General features: G+C 42.6%; 1 protein-coding gene across 6 annotated transcripts in view; it reads right to left on the bottom strand.

The window, feature by feature from the left end:
• The window catches only part of ADD3 (adducin 3), a 99,567-nt gene that overhangs the window by 59,581 nt on the left and 24,086 nt on the right, over window positions 1–15,900 (bottom strand). For 4 of the 6 annotated variants that reach the window (XM_083844437.1, XM_083844438.1, XM_083844436.1 and 1 more), the window contains exon 2: window positions 4,940–4,985. The exons of the other annotated variants lie outside the window; for them this stretch is intronic. The gene's annotated coding sequence lies outside the window, so the exon portion shown is untranslated. The remainder of the gene's footprint in view (window positions 1–4,939; window positions 4,986–15,900) is intronic. 6 annotated transcript variants of the gene reach the window in all.

The following is a 15,900-nucleotide window of genomic DNA, read 5'->3' as shown; positions in this document are numbered from 1 at the left end:
CCTAATTCCACAACAGGAATACTATCTACAGAATTCCTGCACAAACCCTAGATCAGCTACTAAGACTTTAGAAAGCTGAATGAATTTGGTTGTCTTCCTCACAACCATGGATCACAGACACAGCAGCAATCCTGCAAGTACCCTGGGATGATGCTTTCTCCTCTTGTACTTTAAAAGCTTCCTCAGCCTCCACTGTTAAAGCTCTTCTCTTACAGTTTTCCATCGCGGTGAGAAGGGGTTAAGTTTAGCCAAGTCTTGCCAGAACAACTTTGACATTGGATCTCTTAAGACAGAAAATCTTCAGCTTGGTGCTGAAGAAAGAACCAGGTCCTATTTTTCAAGTGGCAATCCCTGTTGAAATCGATGTTTCTCAAAAACCTAAACCACACAACCCTTTCATACGTGTAATAAAGCAACAGGAACTACATACAAAAGAAGTGCTTTTTCATGAGAAAGGCAACAACTGCAGAACTGTCGAACAGGATCTCCCTTTGTCTTTTTTATATTCTCTTTGATTACTTTAGCTTGCACAATATATATCCCACACCGCGTTTCATTTGTTTACGAGTATCTGGGCAGAGCTCCAGTGCTTTGATGCAAGCGGTCAGAGGGAACAGCTGAGTTCAGCGCGAGCGCTGCCACCAGCGGGGAGGGCTGGAGAGGTGGAGGAGGTACAGCACCATCACCACGTCCAGCACAGCACGTGGCTGCTGCCACCAGCCAAGCAACAGGGACCGAGCCCCAAAACGTTTCTTCAGCTGAACGGGAAAGCAGTCCAACAAGTGAGGAACTCCAGTTCCAGAGAAGTACAGAAAATACGGTTGTCTTCACACTGCCTACAGATCTCTTTTTCCATTCTAAGTGGAAAAAAATGCAGACTGCAGACACAGTATGAGCAAATATTAATGTCAGCAACTACAAATATTTAGTGAGAAGGTTAACTCAAAGACTTTCCTGCTCTGAAACCTCTCATGCTAAGGGAAAAAAAAACCTTCAAATTGATTCATGGCAGAGAACAAGACATCGGATTACAACATTATTCTATGTTATGTGCGCAAGCCCAACCGTGTGTTTAGTTTTGTTTTTGTTAATGGACTGCAAGACTAGCTTATTTTCACAAATATTTATTGGGAAGGGTCATTTAAGGCAGAACTACCCTTGTATCCCATATCCTGCTTCATTATTCACGCAGATATGAGTATCGAGTCACTGCTGTCTGAAGAGCCCTACCTGGGAAATAGCCCAGATGACAAAACTGCCCAAACCAACGAGGCTCACCCTGGGCACAGTGCTCAGCAGGGACAAGAAAGTCACGTTGAGCAGGAGGACCCCACGCCTCTGAGATCCTACAGCACGGCTGGGAACTGATAGAAGGTGGCGATCAAGCTTTTCACGTTGGCCTGAAATGGCACATATCCAGGAGTAAACACTTACTAAGCAGTTTCCGTTGCTTGAGCCTGGAAAGGGGTGAGGTTAAATGGATTTTGAGTCAATGGTCATCACAATCGCTGGCATGGAAGGGTGAGGGCTGGTAGGAAAATGGAGATGTACGCTTTCCAATGTGAGAGACAGACGTGTCGAAAGATGTGTTGGGTGAAAAAAAGCACTCAAGTACATGCTTAAAATAACCCCACGAGCAACATCTAGTCCCTGTGTGGGCTCTGAAGGCCCAGGGCTCAACAGCACAAAGCCCACAGAGGCCGGGTTAGAGGCATGACCTTCACCCACACCGTCACGGTCACCCTGCAGACTGGGCCCGGACCGTGTGAGTGAAACTGGGAAACGACGGACTGACGCTTATGGAGGTTAGAGCCAAAAAAAATTGATCAGCTCCAACTTCGGTAATAAACAAAAATATTTTGGTAGTTGTCCTAGCCTGCCCTGCATTGACCTCTTCCTCAGTGCTAGGTGTAAGGTGATTTTAGAGCTTTAATTTCTAGCAAAACTAGCAATGCCAATTAGGGCCTAGAAACACGCTTCATATGAGAGAGACATTACCTACTCAAAAAGCATAAAACCCCCCACATTTTCACAAGCATCTGCACCTCCTCACATGGACCATGCAGGCAGAGGTGAGGGGACACAGCTGGCCCAAAAGCTAAGGATCAACTCCCACTTCTATCTAACCAGGTTAAATGCTTCTAGGGAATGGAGGAATGCTGCCGGCCTCTCCGTACTTCACGGCCAGGCTGAACTTTGTTTTCTTTTTTTTTTTTTTTTAAGCAATTTAGGCAAGAAATTTGAACACAGATTTACATTTATCTTCCATCCGACTGTATTTTTGTACCATTTGCTTTTAGCTCGATCCCCAGACAAAGCAGCAAATAAGAAGCTGTAGCTTTGCTGTGTTCTCCTACTGTTACAAGGCGGTGCACCAGCCTGGAGTTATTGAGCAAACCCGTAAGCCCCCCAGGTTACATTCTTCCTGCACCTGCCGCCTTGCCTTTCAAGTGAGCCCTGCTCTTATTAAAAGGATCAGAGGCTGTCCTCAGGCATCCCCTCTCTTTGAAGCAGCAGCCCCAGCTCCATTTTATGGAAAGGACAGCTTGGTTCAGACCTTTGCCAAACAGCACGACAGGTTTAAACAATTACTGAAGACAGTGCATTCGGATTCCAAGCTCCTCTTGCTCAGTCTCTAGTTTTAAAAATAATATTTTTCTTTCTGCTAGGGCACTCCTGAAATAAATGCTCCAAACAGCGACCATCCAAAAGGCATTATGGAAAAAATCAAAGCTTACGCGCTGTGACACAGGTTATCAATAAAGAATCTCACCACACATGGAAAAATGAAAAATATTTGTTATTTTTCAGCAATCACAAAGACAGTGGTGAATCCTGACAGCTTCAGACAGAAGGGAATAATAACTCCTGGGATATGTTACACAAATGAGCAACAGCAGAGAAGGGAGAAGGATCCTATAGTTTCCTTTAAAACCGAGCGATTAGCAGTGTTTCCTTAAACTGCTGGGAAAGTCTGCAGCCTGGAGCCAGCCACATGTTACTTATCAATGCTTCGAATGCAGGGCTAGTAAAGAAAGGCCACGTCTGGTTCCTTTTGCAATAGGGAAAATCTCTTTTGAAGTCTTTTAGAGAGACTGACGGAGGAGAAAGTGTCAGGAAAAGGATCTGACAGGTTTTGCACAGTCAGGAGCAAGACGACGTCTGGAATAAAATCTCGTCTAAATTGGGCAAGGAGATAGAAACCTCTCCTTCAGCATGGAGACGCCAGATAAAAACGTCTGAGGCTCGCCTGTATCTCTTTTCCAGTCGCACACAAATTCCTTCCCGTGCTTTCTGCCAGCTCCTGTCTTACCGGGAGCCTGGGGACGCCTGCGCTGGGGAGCACAGCACCTACAGCACAGACAGACAGCCTGCTGAGCCCCTGGGAACCGCTGGCGCTTTGAACACCCCAGGAACCATAGAAGGCCTCGCTTAAAAGGTGGAAGAGAGCAAAGCTGAGGGACTAAGGAGTCACTCCATTTCTTGAAATAAAAGGTACCCCCAATGAACACGCTGATGACAATGCCACTGCTTCGCTGCTCTGGGACAGGATTTCTCTGTGTTGCCAGTTCTGTGCAAGCAACTACGCAGAGCAATTTTGCACCGCCTGCCATGTAAGTGTAATGACCCACTGGCAGGCCAAGAACTGGACACCTTTCATTTTTACCAGCCCTGTAGGCTGCTCTGCCCTTCTCTCAGCTTCCCACCCTCTGCAGACACCACTCAAAAGGAAAACACACGTTATTTTTTTCCCCAATCACAAAGCCAAAACAAACGCTTGATGTAATCATTCTCTAAAAGCTGTATTAGAAGTAGAAATTTGAGAGATTACTTCTGTACGAACTGTATTCTTGTCTGTATCAGACTGCTTTTGTATGTGGCGCATGAACAACCTACACAGCTAAAAATACATTAACCTAGCATAAACTCCTGCACAGGGCAGAAGGCTGCAGAGCTCACTACAACAGCACTCATAAGTAGCAATTTCATGTATTCATATGGGAAGAAGGCAGCTTTGTATCTCAGCACCATTCAGTTTGAAGACCATGGAAGTATGCAGTAAGCTCTTAGTTAATGTCGAAGAATTTATGTTCCAACTAAACATATAATCAATGGGTACAAATAACTTTGTTGTACTCTTTCCTCTCCAGTTTCTTCTTTATGCACATGAATTTACTTAGGAAGATGAAATTCAATAACTAACGTCTGCTATGGCTCTATCTACTTATCTGCTCCCCTCTCTCCCCAAAATCATGACAAATAAAGGAGATAAACTTTCTCCAACTAAAAAAAAAAAAAAGGAAATCTATAAAGCATTGTGAGAATGTTTGCTGCCTATTATTACGGAAGCGAGGAACACAATATTGTATATCCTAGCCATACCAAAGTAACACTTGTAATTCAAAATAGAAGTGTCTGGAAAAGGTATAAAAACTGAAGAGTTCCTAACTTGTAAAATATCAGCTACTGCTCAGCTTTTGCAGACTTCATACTCCTCCTTTTGCAGCTTTAGGAATCGTACAAGTAACAGTTAAATAACGTGCTGAATTTTGTTAATTACCGTGACGAGGGGCCAAGCTGCAAGCACTCTCTTTGCTCAGCTGGGATAGTCCGACTGGTGGGCAGCACCCAGCTGGAGGCCACCCCACTGCCCATGCACATGGGAAGCTCTGTGCGCCCTTAAAGCAAGGGTTAGGCGGTGCTGTGCAGGCTCCAGCACTCATCCCAAAGCTAATGCACAGCTTCTCCCCACAAAAGTATTTTACACAACCTTAGTGAGATTAAAAAGCACAGATAAAAACCACAATTGCTTCAATAAAACCACTTTAAAGTGGCAGTTCACTAATTCAGTTATCCCCCACCCCCCAATTAAAATCATTACACTAAATGACCAGCAAGAACACAGCCAAAAATCCACGTAATAAAATGTTTTGGGTACCTCGATTTTTTTCCACAGCTCTCCTTGCTCTATTAATGCAGCTGACCTGTAAAGCAGAAGAAAGATTAATGACTTGTGGTAGGCTTTTCAGTGTTACTGGAATATGCTGTACACTTAAAACTTTACAAATCATTAACACAATTTAGGTTTCTTGAACTCTTTTTCAGAATATTTAATTTAATTATGTTTTACTTTGATACCATACAACGCATTCTTCATTAAAATAATAAATCTCAGCACAGGGAAGTCTCATTTAAGAACGCCTGGGTGGGGAACCCAGCCGTGTGCCTCATGCACAGCAGGCTACAAACAGAAACAAAACCCAGCTACCTGCTGAATTTTGTAAAATAACCCCCATATTCCATAATTCCTCTCCTAGGCCAGCAGAAGCTGAACTTCAGAGCAGTCAAATGCCTGCTGTGCTGCCGGGTGGGCAGACCCTGACCAGGGTGGGGAGCAGGAGAAAGGGGAGCACAGTCGGGAACACAATTCCTCTCTTTGAAGGCCGGCAGCTTCATAGCTGCTGGCGTGCAAAGTTCACGCGGCAACCACCGCCTTTCCCCGACCCCTTCCCACCACCGAGCAGCTATGGGCTTTCCTCTCGCCTTCATCTTTTAACATGAAAGTAAAACGAGTAAATAAAACAGCAATTGTTTGCTTCTAGCATCTTTTGTCTTCTCAGTCTTTGAGCATAAACTGTCTCCAGTCAAACCCAAGAAAATCTATTTCCATCACCTTCCCTTTTCCCTTAACCACTCCTGTAAGGAAAAGCAATTATTTCCTGGTGGACGGGGGCCAGGCTCCTTGATTTCATACGTGCATACAAAACACGTGCTTTTGTTTATTTATTTTTAGTTAAAAAGATCAACACATTGCATATTAGACATTTTATGCCTTGTGACATTGAATTCAGTCTACCAGCAGGCATAGTGCTTCTTTCTAACCAGCTAACCATTTGTATTTATTCAATTGAAACAAATTTAACTATCACCAGCTTTGCTTTGTTACTCCTCCAGGACTTGAACACAGTATCCTCAGGCATTACAGGTTTGCTCTTTTGAGTATGTACAAGTACTTTAACAGTTTCAACACTTCAGCAGGCTGGTCAGCCCTTTCTCCATTACTGAAGTCCGGATTGTTCAGTGCTGTCTTGGTTTTAGCTGCAAAGAACTGACTTCCAAAAAAAAAAAACAATGTGCATGAAAAGAAAGTAGAATGATACAAAACTAATGTATGACACCGCTGTCACAAGATATTCACAGTCTACTTTCCCTAAATTACAGCGTTAGAGAAAGCCAGTTCCTTGCTCGCTTGAAAATAAACATTGGAAAAAAAAAATATCTGGCATTGTTTTCAGCCAGTTTGCACTCGGGAACGAAGGACGTGCTGGCACTCAGCATTACCCCAGGTAAGCAGCCACCACCGGAGTTCCCCTGCCTTCAAGGCCAGCAGAGGCACGAGCTGGGGGCAGGCCTGGGGCACGTTTGCTCCTCACCGAGCACACCCAGAGACCCATGGCAGCGGCTGGGGAGGGCAGGGGACACGGGCTGGCACCAAAAAGCACCATGTTACAGCCGGAGCACTCCACAGCAGCAGGAATTTAGACACTTGAACGTGGCCATTTATTCTTGGTATGAGTACGGTTTATTTTTCACCTACTTCACGCTGCAGGAGATAAGGGAATGCTATTTCTATGCGAGCTCCTGATCGGTTATTTTAAGCGTAGCTGTCACCAGCGAGAGGAGATGTCACGTCGCAGGCTGGCAGCTGCTCTGTTAGACCTCAGTGCCCTCCTCAGCTCCATCAGCCCAGGGCCCAGTGGCCCTTACGGTGGCGATCAGCATGTTTTAGCACCCTGGAGCCCACAGCACCCACCACGGGGCCAGTGTGAGCCCTGGCAAGCAGTGGCCAGGCTGTGCCCCCACCTTGGAGGCCAGAGACCCTACAGCGGTCAGCAGAGGGGAGCAGGGAGGAAGGCAGCTGGAGCCAGGAGCCATTAGGCTAGAAACGTCACAGGCCCCTGAGCAGATGCTTTTCCTGCTGCTTGTCACCACCTCTTTGCTACCAGCCCTTTCTTCTTCTCCTTCACATCCCTGCTCAGTAGTGCTGCACGCATTTTCGTAATCTCTTCCCCTCTCCCCAGTTTAAAATTCCCATAATCAAACAAAGAAAACCCTCAACAACCGTAAGACTACCACAACATTGGTGTCATGACCTAATTCACTCTGCTTAACCGATCGGGGTCTTCTCACCCCACCCTACCACTCCTCCAGCGCGGCTGAGAAATCCTCTGGTGTAGGCACTGCCCAGCAGTTGGCTTCGCCGAGCTTAGCACTGCTTAGGACATGCATGAAGCTTTCTTCACTAGAATAAACATTAATTAAATGCCTCTACAGCCAAAATGAAATTGCACATCTAATACCAAAGGATGTAGATCATATCAAGAATGAGGGGAAAAAAATATCTGAAAAAGGACTAAGAGTCACACAGTAAACATCATCTCAAAGCCAGCTCTCAATTCAGGGAAAATGAAGACATTCTTGGATGAATGGGCTAGGAAGAGAGATTGATTTTAACTCAAGATATGATAGCGGTAAGACAAATATTGAACATGAGCAGCTTCAGAAATTTGGAATACATCTGAATGAATGCATATGTCAAAAATTAGACATATTACACAAATCCTAACAGGATATTGAAAACACAAGTACAAATTAAATGTTAGAAGCCTTCAGCCTGCAAGACAAATGGATTTGTGTGTCAAAGATGCCATTTCTTTTCTCGAGAATTAAAGTGAAAGCCACTTGGTTATTTGAGAGCTTTCCCCCGCTCACTCAGAGAAAGTAGTAATGTTTTAGAGCTGCATCCAGAAAGTATGAGTAATCACAATGATGGATAGTCAAGGAACTGATGGGATATCCCAAAGAAACACCCTCTGGAATGAAAATATAATCTTCAACTACTCACATTATAATGGTTGATCAGCGTATATTAAGAAAATACACTTCTGGTTTGAATCCAAACCTTGAGTGTAGAAAGCAAAGCCCTAGTAAATATTTAAGAGAATTTTGAGTTCTGAACCGAAGAGCTGGCAACTTTTTCAACTTTTTCTTTTTCTTTTTTTTTTTTTTTAAATAACAAACAAAACCATCAAAAGATTGTGCAACTCTAAAAGAGCCCTTAAGGAAACAATTGGGAATTTTTCATAACATGGTATTTCCTTATACCACTGACCACAGGAATGCAAACAGTTCCACCAAACAGAGATTTCTTCATTGGAAACAACTGACAATCTAACCATGTTTCCATCTTTTCCACTCTCAGCTCTCAGCATACAAAATAGATGACATAATAGGATACAGAAGTGGTGTACAATCACTATCAGGGCCATGAGATTTCTTTACTAAAGCTCAGCAACTGAGAGGTATACATGAATATACTTCTAGAAGGTTAGAGAGAGAACTTATGTGGTATTATTGAGCATCTTTGCCTAATGATTTTTTTTAATACAATTTCTACTCCTTTGTTGGATTTCACCGAAATATACCTCTCTCAACCAGAAATCCCAAACCTCAACTGTATGATCAGTAAAAAGACTCAGTCCTGCAGCATTCCCCAACAGCAAGGCGGGCAGTGCCAGTGAGGAGCTTTGCCATGAAAACCTGGGTTATTACTTGAACAGTAGATGAAAAAAGCACTAATGGTAGTATACCCCTTGCACCCTGTACAGTATCTCCGATGTTAGTCTAATGAATAGATTTCCTCTACAACTTCTCAGTTCGCAGTTATTTCAGTAAAGCTTATCACCACTACAAATCATCCCTGAAGGAAGCCAAAAAAAAGCATATGGGAATGTGCAATGGCACTTCCAGTACTAGAGATCTACTGGCCTTCAGACTCTGTGTGATGATAGCAAGCATCAGAGACACTCCAAGGGAAGTGCAAGACAGACCTCACAAAGGGACTAGATTTTCTTGACAGCTAATTAACAAGTCACTCTATCACAGAAAAAGCAATTAACGCCCTGTGCTGAGCTTCATGCAGGGAAGAGAGAAAAAGGGAAGAAATGAACATCAGCAGTGATAAAACCAGAGAGTATCATCAGAATTCAGAAAGGTACCAGGAATGCAAAGAGGTACTAATCATCAGCACCCTGACAAATATCTGTCATCACAAATTTGCAACTCAATTAAATGAAGATTTTAATCAGGGCTACAACTGAATTTAATTCTCTCCACTGCAGCTGAAGGAAAGCAAGTGGAACAAGTCATAAAAACAGAACAAAAACAAAATGTGCTACAAAGAGCCCAAATTATTTTCAGAAGGAAAAAACAAAACAAACAAAACCCATGAAAGACAGAAAGCTTGATGTTTTTAGTGCGCCAGACAAGTAAACTCAAGAAGTTTGGATGGTAGGAAGACAGACAAATGCCTTAACTTCAGACAGAGATGTTAGAAGAATTTGCTTGTGTAGGAGGTTGTTGACGATCTATGGCAGAGGGATTATTACACCAGTATTCAAGGAATCCACTCTTGGAATGGCAAGATTGGAAATTTTGGAATGTCCCAGTTTGAACTAAACAGATCATGGAAAAAAATGCTCCATGCTTCTCAGAAAGGAGGAAGGGATATGGCTCTGGCATCCCCGGAGGCCCACAGGGCCAGGGAAGACATCTCCACGCGAAACACCAAGCGTGGCCTTCTTTAAGCAGTTACGACAGTTCCAGCTCACAGCTGGGGAAGGGAATGCTCCCTATTCTTTTCAGTTATAGTATCAACTTTAGCCTTCAGAGAAGGCCTAAAACACAAAACCCAGACCTGTATTGTGAGTGTAATAGATGGAATAAGGATTACAGAGTCCCTGGGAATTACAGAAAACCCCTTCCATTGCCAACATGCTGCCCCCTCAGCCTCCACCAGACCCTTCATTGCTCACGCAACCCACAACGTAGATACCCTGTGGGGGGGATGAACATCAAGGAGAACATCAAAGACACTTGATGTTCGACATTTCCAAGACTCACCAGTTTTAGTTCAGAGCTGCCTGAAGCACTAAGTGACTGCTACCCTCAAGCTACCAAAAAGGGCCTCTGGTCTTAGCTCACCTTCTCTAAAGTTACAAACACATGAGCACTCCCTTCCTTTTTAGTTGATGCTGAAGATCTAAACGTAAAGTATAAAAAAAGCAGGTTGGCTTAATGACAAATAGTACAGCAAAAAAAAAAACATTTTTCTAGTCATTGCCTTAATTAGATAGCAAAATAAAACATCAGCTGATATGCTGAAGTCTGTACTAAGATTTAGAAGACTACTCGAAAGCTATTTTTTAGTTTTATTACTCTCAGTAACACAGAGGAAAACGAACACTAAAAGCTTTTCAATTTAATCTTACTGATGATGCTATACAGAGAACTACCCTGTGCTTAGACTACCCGAACTATGCAGACTGTAAGGCAAGGCAGTATTTAGAATATACCGCATATTTCCACAATTAGAGCAGAGTAGTATCAAGCTATGCCAGAAATGATTTGCTGGTTTTGATTAAAAACACACAGTTCATTTTTATTTTTTCCTACATTTGCTGCACCAAGATACATGACCAGAACAGCAAGAAACTACAGAGTCCATGTAACACTGCTACTCAGGCTGAGCTTTCACTACCATCAGTGGAAGCGTTAGCATTAACGAGGAAGCAGAACACGATTTTAGACAAATGTGACAAATCAAAGCTATTGAAGAATTTTTAAAAGGCTTAAATTATGAATTCTGGCTCAGCTAAATACATGTAAATATGAAAGTGCTAATTCAGATTTCCCTTACTGTTTATTTGTTACTCCATTTACCTCGTATCCCACTATTAAAGGCTCAATGCTCAACAATTCAGTGTTATAAAGACACAGCTGCAGCCTGGAATCTATTTTAATTACTAACCCTGTTTAAGCAAGCTTGCAGAAATCTTTTCAGGTAGGGTATTTTAAGCACTGCATTATTACTTAAATTAAACTTAGTTCACATAAATGCAGTCCAAGTAATGGGAAGTAGTATTTTCAGAAATCACCTGAATGGGCTTAGGGGGTCTGGATGACAGGCACAGCTCTGTAACAGGCGTCCTGCCTGGCCTTGGGAAAATCATTTGAGCATGGCATACCTCTGCCCTGCCTCGCCCCCTTGAAACAAGGTGAAATCCCGACTGAAAGCAGGATTAGTCAAGCTGTGTTCATTCACACTTGTGAATATAGTGCATCTCTTTCAGTGACTGGTATTTCAAGACAGACAAAATACAAGTGCTCACTGTTGGCTTCAAGGTCTGTCAAGGGGATGTGGACTGTGCTCCCTCATCCTTGATTACGAAAAGAGAAAAAGCAGATGTTAAAGCTACACACAATACACTGAAAATAATTTTCCAGTTATGCCCAAGGTTTGGGTAATCATCACCAAAAAGCCATCTAGCATTTTCCAACCGCTATTTAAAACCCCTGCCTACCTACCTTGCATCCTGATCTTATTTTCACAGCCTTCTTTGTCCAGTACCACAGATATTCTGATATTAAGACTCTTTAGAGTTTAAATCTCTATTGGAAAAATAAATCTCTTAAATTCTTAAAAAAAAAAAAAAAGATACAAATGTGAAAGCCTGTCATGACTTGTCTCTCGCCTTTTGTTATCACTGGTTTCCTGCTTTCTTCTTGTCCCTGAGACTGAATCCCATTTTTCACCAGTCTTTCAGTGTCAACTCCAACTCATTAGCTTTTGCTACAGTCTCATTATGACCACCAGATTTCATCTGCTAATATGCTGTACTGCGCACTTTGAAAATTGGTCTTGGCTTCTCACCAGAAGCTATCCACCCCAACCACTCCTACCTAGTGGTTTCCAGGACCCTACTCTCAGCAGTGCAGTTGTTCAAAAATGTCAAGAGCGCTAGAAGCGTGAAGAAATCCCACCCTCCACCCTTCGCAGCTCCGTCCTTTCACGCTTTGCTCTGACTCCTGCGTTCAGTTTTCAATGCACTTAGAACAACTTTATCGTTGGTCCTCTTCTGCTATTGCCACGTGTGCTCTTGACATGAGAATTGCCTATCAAGTATTGCCTAGACTAACCTCCTACGCCTGGGAATCACAAACATACTAGTTTGCCCCTAGGAAACAGCCCTGCACCTATTTAGTCCTTTTTTATTCTCAGCCCGACACGTCCTCTGCAGGATCCTCACCTCAAGGAAGGCACAGACATTTCAGGGAGTGAGACTTCTGCCCCCTGCGTCTGACGTGCGATAGTAAGACCAGCACCCAGGTATGTGCATTTGACATGCTGTTCTCATTAGACTTGCACAGAAAAAACACACTTAAAACATTTGCAGTTACAGTACTGGTATAGCAATGACGGTCTGCCCAAGGATAATAAGTAAGGCAAAGTCCATAGGGAATCTTTTCATACTTGTTTTTTTTTTGTAAAAAGTATCAGTAAGATCCAACACATTCTCACGTTAGATGTCATTTCAGAGCATGGTTTCGCAAACTGTCTTTGATGTTTTACTGCAGAAAAACACCCATTCAGGATGTCTTTACCAGGAAGTGATGCTTGCTAACTTGATGCTTGGACCACCTACACAGCCATTGATTCCTTTCTAAGCCCATCTTTTCCTTTCATATTGTGTTCTTATTTTTAAGTCATCGAATCTACAGCAACCCCACACTTGCTCCAGCACGCAGATTTCTCCTCCAGCTCTGATGTGAAAGCGTTTACCCCCATCGTACTTCAGCAGCGTTACTGCTAAGCAATTCCAGCAAGGTTACTGTGATTGCACATCTCTTTCAGAGACTGTCCGAACTTGTCTCCTACCACACCCAAAACCAAAAAGAGAAAAGAGGAAAGGAAAAGGAAGCCCTGCAGCCACAGACTGGAGGGAGGCCTTTCCCTACACCCCACAGAGTGACTGAGTGCACGGCACGGCCTGCGTGCCTGGTGGGAGACGAGCAGAACACATTTCACAACGTAAACTTCAAGTGCCTGGTGCTATTTTCTTCCAGTAATAATTTCTGGATAAAGTCATAGCTGGATTTGTAACAACAGCACTGCTGCAAAGGTAATAACAGTCAGTGCACACACAGATCTTTAGATCTTTTTCCTCAGCTACAAACACTCATTTGTTGAAACAAACTGTATTTGGAAGTTAAAATTATTTGTTTAAAACTGACCATCTCCACTGCTGAAAGAAAAACAGGTTCTATCCGTTTTCTTTCTACTTTATTCTGATAAACAAACAGAAACTTTGCCTCTTCATACACTTTCATTTAATCACTATCATGAAAGGCTCAAACCAGCCCCAAACCTCAGGAAGAGCAGAAACTATTTTTTTTTTTTTTGTCTGTAACTGCATTTTCATCTTTCACTTGTTCACCTCTGACTTCTACAAAGCTTAATTCATCCAACCTCCACCCTAACCCCTGGGAGCATCTTGTACTTTCCAGCCATCTGGACTGTATTTACTTTACTAAGAAGTTAAATTTGTTCCTGAACAAAGAAAACCCCTTACTATCTTCCTGTCATGTCTGCACAGTTATTTTCTAAGTTCTTATTTTCTCAAAAAAAAAAAATAATTATGCCCTCTGGGAAGCTCTCACAATCTTTTCTGTGAGCTCTACTCGGGTCATACAACTTCTTCATTCACCCTTTTCTAGTGCTGCTTTTTTTTGTAGGAAATCTGTATTTTTTCCCCTTGGTTTTCAATCCCTCTTCACAAGAGCCCTTACAAACAGCACTGAACCTCACATACAACACAACAGAACGATGGCAGCTGTACCAACGCATTCAAAAACCAAATTCACCAAAGTGACAGTTCTGCAAATGAAATCAGCCGTTGCCAAAACATGATCAGAAACAAGTTTTAAAACGAACACAGACCGAGATTTACTTTTGGAGCCCTACCTATTTCGAGGGCCTTCTGCTCTGCCACAAGCACCGCGCCGCGACCCCCGTCCCAGCGCTCGGACACCCACACGTCCATGGAGTCTTGCAAGCCTCCCCAACTGGTTTTTAAGCATCAGCCACATGTTCTTAAAAACCGCCTGCTTTTATCTGTTTTTATCTGTGCTGCTGTAAAATTCTTCCCTTTTAGTATGTTTTATAAGCCTGTTTTTCAAGGCACACTATCTTTTTCTATCAAAGGTAGCCAGCTACAGCTTATCATTAAAAGCTATTTTGCAGCTTTCCTCTACCCCTCTTGACAGGCACGAGAAATCTGCATTAAGTTTCAATGAAAGCCAGACCGGCCCCTTTGTTACTGACAAAATTCATGAAAGCCATCAGCAGCGCATAAAAGGCAGCTAGCTAGCTTTATAATTGGGAATTGAAGGTTCCTGATGCTTTGTGATGCTTGACTCAAACATCTGATTCATTTGAAAACTTAATTTAATGAACTAATTTAATGGCTGTGATAAGGGAAAAATACTAACATATAACTATACTGTAAAAGAAATTAGAAAATACATACTGAAAGAAAAACACCTTCAGGGGTGACTGCTTAAAGAGAACTACCTGCTGCTGTTTATTTTCTGGTTGAGCTTCCAAATGTAATTCAAAACAAGTGACCCTTCAGAGGAATAATGATTTTTAATGACCACATCAAGTATTTTCTTATCAGTTCAACGGCTCTTCTGGAATACCAGGGAGAAGAAGCTCAATTATGAACGTGCAGGAGGCTGCATACCACAGTAAATTCATTAGAGTAGAAAACGCACAGTATATAAAGCAAATAATGAATTAGAAATGCAACTCAACATGTCCATGTGAGAAATGACTAGGGAAGTAATTCACCAAAATAACACCACGCATAAAACAATGCAAAAGAGAAAGTTAATATTTTGCATCAAACTCTGTGGCCACACAAATGTTTGGGCCAGCAGTATTAAACGGCCAAAGCAGAGGCAGAAACACTTCCCTTGCCAACATTTACCTCTTCCACATCTATGAAGCTAAGGCTTAATGCCACATTAACAATAACCCAAACATTCTGCCTCTTTGCAGTTGCTGTTTCCAATTTCTAGACTGATTCAACAGTATCCCTTTCCAGCTTTTTCCTCCTCGTCTCCAAAACCCACAAAGGGCCACCAGTATGAATAAACATGTTTTGTCATTAAAATCAGCTGAAGCACAGTGAAGATGCAACACATCTCTGTTTTTGGGAAGCATTGTTGTTATTTATCAGAAACAAAACCCCGGGAGATCTGTTACCAATTGAGCAATATCTCCACTAACAAGGACTTTTTTCCCTCTTGTATGATCTCACGCTGTTCAAATTTTCCCTAGAATTTGTAATTTTTTTCTCCTTTTAGAAGTGAAGACATGGACTTGAATAAATTGGACAACTGAATTGCCTTTTCTCAAGACACGAGCTGAATGTTTCAAGCAAGATATTAAGAATGTTTTGCTTCAAGCAATGACATCTCACAACTTTATCAAATGAATGGTGATCACAGCTTAAGTGCACTCTGTTCTTTAAAGCACCTGAGATGGAAAATGATCAGTAAGAGAAGATTGACTGCATTGTCCGCAAAGAAGCGAGGACCAATATATTTGCATTTAGTATGCATCACCTTGATTTTATGTGTTTCTAGTGGAAAGGATGCAAAGCAACTTGATTTTCAGTCTGCAGCTATGGTATGAAATTAGTTTCTACAGAAATCTGACAGAATCCGAGGGAATTTTGGTTTCGAGCTGCTTCTGCAGCAAACAGCACCAGCTGCAGAAGGCACATGAAGCAAAATCCCTCCAAACTGATTAAGGAATTGAATCCTGAGCATCCTGCAGAAGTAATCTGCAGTTCCAGCCCAGCACTTCACGCAGCCGGCTCCTCCGCGTGTGCCACCGTTCCTCTGTGACTGCTGAAACATCCGACTACCCACATTTCTGAAACATCCGACTACCCACATTTCACAGTTCCTCTTTCAGAGGGAAAGCACATC

The sequence above is a fragment of the Anser anser genome, assembly GCF_964211835.1.
Source record: "Anser anser genome assembly, chromosome: 7".
In the NCBI taxonomy this organism is placed as follows: domain Eukaryota; kingdom Metazoa; phylum Chordata; class Aves; order Anseriformes; family Anatidae; genus Anser; species Anser anser.
This window is presented reverse-complemented; position numbering and strand designations above follow the sequence as displayed.